Source organism: Dipodomys ordii, unplaced genomic scaffold (assembly GCF_000151885.1).
Source record: "Dipodomys ordii isolate 6190 unplaced genomic scaffold, Dord_2.0 Scaffold65, whole genome shotgun sequence".
Taxonomy (NCBI): Eukaryota; Metazoa; Chordata; class Mammalia; order Rodentia; family Heteromyidae; genus Dipodomys; species Dipodomys ordii.
The window spans coordinates 14,080,314-14,089,773 of record NW_012267281.1 but is presented as its reverse complement, the minus strand read 5'-3'; positions in this window follow the sequence as shown (position 1 = coordinate 14,089,773).

Below are 9,460 nucleotides of genomic sequence, written 5' to 3'. Positions count from 1 at the left end.
TGGTAGAGCGCTAGCCTTGAGCTGAAGAGCTGAGGGACAGCGCCCAGGCCCAGAGTTCAGGCCCCACGACCAGACCAAAAAAAAAAAAAAAAAGAATTACTGATTCTAGTTTTCTAATGAAACCAGGGTAATTCTTGAAAGAATGTCCCAGTATAACTTTGGTTTTTGCAATTTTCTCTTTGTGTAAAAGGTTTTACAATTTTAAAATGGAGTCATAGATTATGTTTTCCCTTTTGTCTATAAAAGTTATAGAGAGCAGGAGATTCTTTCATTTCTGTATCCCTACCTTTGTGCCAGTTTTTTTCTTACAAATGTAAGCATTTAGCTATGCCTTAAAACAGGACATTTTAATTTGTAGTACCTCAAATACATTAACTATAATATAGATATTCAAGTTGAAAAAAATAACTTCATCCAACATAATCTAAAAAGGTAATTGCTATCTTTTAATATAAAAAAATACAGTCTTTGGAAAGAGACTTATCCAGAGAAAGAATAAAGCTCAGTGCAGTCTGTATGTAGCATCACACATAAACTTAACATCAAAGCTATCACTTTGCTATGCACCTGCAAAAAACAAGTCTCCAATAGACTGCTGAGCACAGGTGTTCTGTGCTCAATTCATCTGAGACTCCTAAACAGAATAAACTGCTAAATTTACTTTACAGAGTCTCTGAGTAGCTCTTTATGAAGCTCTACATAGAATAAACTTTTCTACAACCCTAAAAGTAGTTAAATTCAAATGCAGTTCATTGCTTGTGCCAACAGGACATAAAAAGTCTATGGTCTTACTTGGACCAGTAATACCACAAGTGAATTCATCTTTCCTCAGAAAGCTGATACAAGAAATATATTGTGTAATAAGGTTCTATACTTACTAATAAGAGAGATGGCTATATCTTTTCCCAGTAAGACATGATGAGTTGATTTTCTTTAATAAGCACAGCAGGCATCTTCAAGTCTAGAAGTACAGAACAAATACTTATGTGAGAGCAGGGCCTGGAGGGACAATTATGTGGGGTGCAGCTTTTCTGCTTTTGTTTCTCTGAATTATTACTTGACAGGTCTGCTAGGAGTCCACAAATATGAATATAGAACAACCTTAGAAAACCAGTTTCGTCTGCACTTATCATATTGACTGGTTTTTTTCTTTAAATTAAAGTCAGGCTTATTGAGTTATTATATATATAAATAAAAGTCATCCAAGGGTAAAATTTGTGGAGTTGCTTAACCACCAACCAAGGGATAAACAGAACAAAAAGAAAATCATCAATTCCAAACCATTGCTCCTGTCTTCTGTCAATCATTTCCTCTTCATTCTCTAAATGTATGACAAACACTGGCTTGTCTTCCTTTGAAAGAGTCTTCACATTAGTAGTATGTTAATAGCCGTCACAGTATAAACTGCTAAGTGTGATTCTTGATATTCATCCATGTGGTATTTTAGTTGGAGTAATATTTTATTATATGTTTGAACCACAATTGTTTTTCATTTTTTCACATTTTTAGTTTACCTTACATTTTATCAATATAAAATTTTCTCACTACCTTACTTATATAACTGTAATCCTTCTGTATATCACCTTGATAATAAAATTAAAAAATATTTTTAATTTTGTGCTTTTTACAGATTTGCATATATCTCAATTACCTTCTTCTTTCCTTTTTTCTTTCCTTCCTTCCTTCCTTTTTTCCTTCCTTCCTTCCTTCCTTCCTAGCTAAACTTGATTGTTAATGTGATCGCATTATAAAACACCTAGAGATTAATAAAGCACATTTCTTGATCTAACTTTGGGGACAGTTCCAGAGACAATTAGATCACCAGGGCTGTGGCCTAATCAATGTATCATAATTCATTTGCCATAAGTGAGTGGTAAATGTTATGCATCCATTCATAATTATGAATTATAATAATCAATTGTGAATGTTTGCATACTATTATGAATGGATTGATCCTAATCGATCCATTGCTTCTTTAATGGATTTGTAGTATTATGGTACTATTGGGAAATGACGAATAATAGTAAGTGGCACCTCTTGGAGGAAGTACATCACTAGAAGCAAATCCTTTGGAGCTATATGTTGCCCTAAAGCTTTCTTATGTCCTCCCTGTCTTCTTTCTGGCTATCATCATGAGAACTGCCCTGGCCCATCATTCCCTTCTGACCCTGGTATACTGACTTCTTCAAAATTTTTAGAGGTAGTAAACCTTTGTGATGGCTAATTATGGCAGGTGTTTTGCTCATATTTATTTAGACAGCTGGCTAATACACTTCATCCCTTCCTTCTGTCCAACAAGGTATGACTTTTAAGGACTGGTCAAATGTCTATCATAGCAATTTAGTCATTTTGTTTTCCCAATAATAGTTTGCTTTGTTCTACATTTTTTGTGTGAAAAATGAGCACTTTCAAGTTTAATTTTGCTTTATTGATATACTGTAAGTATTTGGTAGCATGCTATTATTGTTTAATTTTGTTTCCCTTAATTAATAGTGATTTTGAGCTTTTTTGTAATTATTTGCCATCCCTGCGGATCTTTATCCGATATTTGATTTTTCAAATATTCTCTCCTAGTCTTTTTCATTCCTTCTTGTAACAGTATTTTGTTTATTTATTTATTGCAGAACACAGTTTTTATCTAATAAAGTTCAACAAATCAAGCCTGTTTTTCATGGGTAGTGCTTTTAGTGCCTCATCTAACAACTCACCACCAAACTCTAGATTTCATATAATGGTACCTAGATTTTTATCTCAAATTCTCATTTTCTTTTGATTTTAAATTTATTTAAGAGAAGAATTTTGACTTACATTTTGTAGGATATGTATTATTTTCCTCTATATCATTTTGTAAATATTTTAAATTTGAAATGTTCCAGAATCATTTGCTAAAAAAGAAAGTAAACTGTCTTAATTGGGCTGCTTTTGTACCTTTTTGAACAGTAAAATGACTATATGAATGTATACGTGATGTGTTCATTGTTTTTATCCTATGTTTAGTACCACCTTCCATTTTTGTACTTTTGATGTATTATTTTGTAAGTTGATCAAGAAGAAGTTTAGATGTTTTTTCTTAATATAAATATTAAATAATTAAAATTGTTTCAGTACAATTTGAATTACATCTTCCAAAATTTCCTATGATCTTATTTTCATGTAATGTCATAAGAAATATTTTTTATTGAAAAGGCAATGAGCAGAGGATTATAGTTACTTAAGTAAGGCAATGAGTACATTTATTTTTAATCATTGTTACCCCATCCCTCATTATCTTCCACTTGCTGCTCCCTATTCCCCTCCCCCACAAGTTGTAATGTTCATATCCAACATAGTGTCAAGTGACAATCAATGTTGCTTCTGTTCATCCTTTGTCCTGCTGTTTCTGTGATTTCCTTTCCCTTCCATATATTGAATAATCTTATATGCAAAACACAGAGTACAAAAAAGCAAGAAAATTGAAGAAAAAAATAAAACAAAAGAAAAAATCAAACTACATACAGGTGTAATAAGAATCTGTTTCCATATATTAGAGTTCATGTTGATATGATTCATTATATATGGATGGCATAGGAAATAAAATTTAAGGTCTCTAGTTGATCTATGAGTCATTTAGAAGTAGATTGTTTAATTTCAAAATATGTTTCCTTATTATCTTCATGTTATTGAATTTCAAACTATTGGTTGCTACACTATGCATTTTCTGTTACTTATATACTTTATACTGGCTGAAAGTTTTTTATGATGCTGCATAAAATGATTTTACTTCTTGATTATTTCATGTTTCCATGAAAAAAATGTTCATTTACACTGTTTTTCAATGCAGTAATGAATACCAATCAGAAAAATTGATTTTTCCATATTTATTTTATGTATACTTGATTTAGAAATATTATATACAGGTGTTAAATTAACAAAGTCCCTAATTATTGATCTCATTCATTCTCCTTTATTTTAACAAATTTCTTCTTTATATAGAAGAAACAAGTATATTTTCCATTAATACATCTACTTGTGCTTTGAATGTTTATTGCGTCTGTAAATTTCTGCTTCTTAGTATATTTAACCTCTTTATATTTAAGGTAATTTTAAGTATGTTTGTTCTGAAATCAATCAGTTATTTGTGCAACTTGTTAAACATTCCTTACAAATGAATAAGTTTCTTCTCTCCCATTTTTTGTTGAAGTTTTTGCATTCTAATTCCATAATTTTATCACAATATGTCTATATTTGTTTTAGAGTCTATTTTTACTCTAATAAGCATGCATAATTATTTTATATTCTTCACATATTAGTTTTTCAGTTCTTTTCATCTTTTAATTTCTATCTATATTCCCACTTGACAGTATAAAATTACTTTAAAAGTTTTTCAGTTTAATTTATCACAGTAAAGTTCTATGGGCAATAAATTTATTTATATTTGAAAATTTTATCTTCACTTTTGAAATATATTTTTATTAATATCAAATTCTATGGTGATACTTTTTCTTTTTTGTTAGATAAATGCCTTGAATCATTGTGTTATGGCTATTAGAGTTCATGGGAAGAACCTTGCTATCATTTTTCTTTTTTGTAGGCAGTATATTTTTGTGAACTGGTTTTCAGTAATTTAATTTTCCTACATTTAAGTGTGTGTGTATGTATGCACAACCACTCATGTGCGTGGGTGCACATGCACATATATAGCTCCTTCTTCGATGTGTACAGTTTATTCACTTAGTCCTAGCACAGTCATAAGAGTTTCCCTGGGACTGAGGGGTAAGAGGAGGAGGATTGATGAAGGAGGGATTCCTACCTTTTCTCTATTTGCAGATTGTCTTTGCTTTGCTCAATAGTTTGCACTACAGCAAAGCAAAAACCATTCACCATCTACACTTGCACTAACCATGGAACATCAGAGAAATCACCATGCTAATTAACGATTCCAGTTGCTATTGCTCTCCTCCTGCTCTGCTTCTCCTTCTTTCTCTCTTTGTGTACTCTCCATGAATTGAGTATAGGGCCTTGCACTTGCTAGACAATTTCTCTACAACTGATATACAATCCTTGTCCATTCTCTCTCTTTCTCTCTCTCTTTCTCTCTCTCCATCCTCTCTCTTATTATACTAATTTATTACATGAAATCTTCACATTTTTTGTGTGTGCAGATATTGCAGGCTTGAACTCTACCTAGCTCTCTCACTTGGCTTACCATTACTTCCCCCTCCCCCCATTCCATCACATCTGGCATTCTATTACTTGAGTCACTTCTCTACTTCTTGCTTTTTGTTGGATGGGCTTGCTTAGAAATGTGATCCTCAGATCTCAGTTCTCTAATTAGCTAGAATTACCAGGTGAGCCACCTGTTCCTATCATATCTTCACACTTAAAAATAATAGAATTTAGAGTGTTCTCCAGCTACAATAGAAGTACATTTAAAATACTTCAAATGAAAAGGGAATATTCAACCTAAAGACAAGTTTATAAAGAGTGCAATATGAGGTTATACTGCAACAGTAATCCTTCACGAATAGTTAACATACAGTAATATCAATGTAACAGGGGAGACTATTAGAAATGCAAACTCTCAGCCATTGTATACCTATTGAATCTAACAGGGGAACAGCCAAACAATTTTGTCTCTTTAGGTTTTTCCAAGCAATTTTATTCCATGATTACAGCCTGGAAGTTATTTTTACAACCTAGTGTGAAATATGGGAAAACATTCACAGCTATTACCATTTCAATTATTCTAAATTTTAAAATAATACCAAAAGCCAGGTACCGATGGATAACAACTATAATCCTAGCTAATCAGGAGATCAGATCTAATGAATACCTAGCCTAAGAAGACAAATTCATGAAACTTTTATCTCCAATTAGTCAATGAAATTCTGGAACTGGAAGCCTTGCTCCAATGGTAGAGCACCCCTTTTGAGTGGAAAAAGCCAAGAGCGAGGGCTTGAATTCTAGCATAAAAAAATGTCAAGAGGATATCATTTATCTCAGCTATGTATTTGACATTTTTTCACAGTTCAAAAAGATTTTAAGAGATATATAGTTTAGTCATTTTTTGTAGATCAATGTGTTGCAGTGCTACCATAAATTTGCTATGCATTTGTGTACGCCCTTATACTGAGTATTTGGAGATCATGGCTCATCAAGGTTAATTGTGGCACCAGCGATTTCTCTTTCAAAGCTCATCACTTGTGAGGCTGCAGGTGTGGCTGCTGTCTGACTTTACTACAACATGGAGTTCCTTCCAGTCTCCAGCTGAGCCCTACCTGCTGATAATATAGGTGGAAGGAGAGGTTGTTGTGGAAAACTAATTTCAGGAACCTTAGTGAAGCTGTGATTCTTTCCACAAAGTGGCTACCAGTGAAAACTGTGACACTATTTGTGCTCTTTCCCCCTCTCCCCCGTTTTACTAGCTTACTTTCATGTATATAAGCCCTGATATAGCCAGATGGGAATTTGATATAGGCAATGTGGATAGTCGAAAAGGGATGGCACATTTGAACTTAAATGTCCATGAAACTTCTTTCACGACTAATTTGAGAGTGGGTAATTTCAGGCAAAGTTTGAAATTGTAAAAATAGTTTTTGTTGTATGTACACTAACGGAGAGTTTATGGGTCAGAATTAGACTACTATGTGAGAAGCACACATTTTAAAATGACAATAATTTGCATACAATACAGGCAGTTTAGTTGTAATTTAAGACAGATATTTACCTGACTGTGATTTTTTGCACATACGTAAGATTTATTTACTTATTTTTTGTATTCATACATATGCACTCCAAATGTATAATCCTAACTTTCTTTTTCATGAGATATCTTCACATGTCTTGAGGTACCACATGAACATTTAGAATGATATTTTCTCTGCAACAAGGTTTGTTTCATACTTTGATTTGGAGTATACAAGGTAAACTAGCCAGTTATAACTGCCAAATTTCAAGATGATTCAATTGAAGCCAATATATACTGGCTTAGACTGTACCTAGGTGGACTCCGTATTACAAAACTAACTTTTCATTAAAATGTAGAAACAAACATTTAGTTTGAGAAGACTCACAAATAAAATTTAGGCTTGATATTTCTGCACATGAACATGATCTCTAAGATTGTCAGGAATGTTAATTTCCAGATACTACATTACAACCAAAGCAAAACCTGTATTTTTTTTAACCAGATAATAAATTCTTATCTGATTTCCAAATCTAGCATATTGGGGATGCATTCACAAATAAATAACATTACTTTGCTGTTAAAAAATAAGCAAACAAGTTGGGTGCCAGTGGCTCATGACAACTACTCAAGAGGCTGAGATCTGAGGATTGCTGTTCAAAGCTAGCCTAAGCAGGAAAGTCCGTGAGACTCTGATGTCCAATTAACCATCAAAAACCAGAAATAGCACCATGGCTCAAAGTGGTAGAGCACTAGCCTTGAGCAAAAGAATTCAGAAACAGTGCCTCATGATGGGAAAAAAAGCAAATAATTTGTTTTAGTCAGATTTTCAGAAGCCACTTTAGAGGGTAGAAATGCACATAAATCATTATGTCATTGATATAAATCCTGTAGAAATAAGCATATCTCATAAGTAATAACTGTAACCAATGATTTGTGTACATTTTAGCATTCCTTTGCTATTTGAGACTGAAAATGGGAACTTGAATTTTCTATACTTCAATTTCTATATCTGTAATTAGAGACAATGATTCTTGCCTTACAAAATTTGTGCAGGTTGAATGACACATGTAAAATTCTTTAGAAATGACATGTGGTAAGCATTTAGCAATCATCTCCTCATTACTGTTTTTACAATATAATATCAAACACACAAGTATGATGCACATTATTCAGAATAAGTGAGAGGAAGGACAGGGAATCAAGTTGGGTGAGTTTAAATATACTACACAGAGCTGGGTGCCAGTGGCTCATGCCAGGAGACTGAGATCTGAGGATTGCAGTTCAAAGTCTGTGAGACTCTGATCTCCAATTACCCACCAGAAAACTAGAGTAGAGAGTTAGCATTGAGCTGAAGAGCTGAAGGACAGTGCCCAGGCCCAGAGTTCAAGCCCTATGGCCAACATAAATAAATAAATACATACATACATACATAAAATAAAATAAACAGATACTGTAGAAAGGCTATCTAGAAAACCTTAATTCTTCAAGATAGCACTTCATATAAGGTTAATCAAACAGTTATGCTAGTCTTGTTAAGCTTCATTGGTCATCATGGCAAAATACAGTTTTTTGATCATAGCTCCAGAGAAATGCACTGTTACCTCTGAAACTAGAAGTTCTGCCAGGGTAGAAAGAGACACAGGTAGAAGTATCCACAACACAGTCAGCACTGCTTAAAGCACCCTTCATCAAAGACATGTGGCATAAGTCCAGAAAGGCCACTTTTGGCATCACAGATAAAACAGAGAAAGGGAAATTATAGACCAGGTAGTATATTGGAAAGAGAAAAGTTTTCTTAGAGTGGACCAAAACTTTGGTTTTCTTACCATTCTCAGTATTGATTTATCTCTTGATTTTTTAATATTAGTTAAGTTTTTATAAAAGGTCACTTTTTCAATGTGTTGATTGGGGGATAGCGATAGCTTGCTTAAATTTGGTATCAGAAAGAAAATGGACTGGAGGAATCTTTACTCAAAATGCAATTTTAGATAATGTTTCAGAGAGAATTATAAATAATGTATCATGATGCTTTCCTCATTGAAAATATGCCAAATATAAAAGATGCAAATGAAACTTACTTTTTGAAAATGGAGAAGTTTCTATTAGCCATGCAGAAAGTGACAATCCCTTGTTACCGTCTTTATTGAATATATAAAACTGCATACTAATGACACTGGTTATCATGGTAACCCTCATATATGAAATAAATGGTACTATATAGTTGACTTTTACATTTTGAAAATGATATCTTACACATTGCTGTTATCCAAATTGCAAACTATTAGATGAGCATAATTGTTATCAGGTAGTGTTCTTCCTGTTTTTAAGATGAAAAATATAGAAGCAGGGAGCAAAACTTGATCCAGGTACCAGAGGGCTGTGAATTAAACACTAGACTGGACAGGTCACTCTCCCTATTGTACATCCACAAGTTCCTTTTAAATCAAGACAGACAATCTTCCCCTTGCAGAACAATAGTTCTGCTATTTCCAAAGCCATGCTGCTCCTTTGATTCTTTTTTTTTAATTTAATTTAATTTTATTTGTGAACTTACTGTACAGAGGGGTTACAATTGCATGGGCAGGATAATGCGTACATTTCTTACCAAGCATTGCAGCCTCCTCCTTTGTTTACCCTTCACATCACTTCCCAGGCTCCCCCCTTTTCTGCCCAATCTGAATCCTTCTCCTTCCCCCCCCCCCCACCAACGTTGTAAAGCTCGTTTTGGACATGACAACTTGTACTTCTCATTGTTACAACAGGTCCACCTGTATCCTTAAACAACTGGTTTTT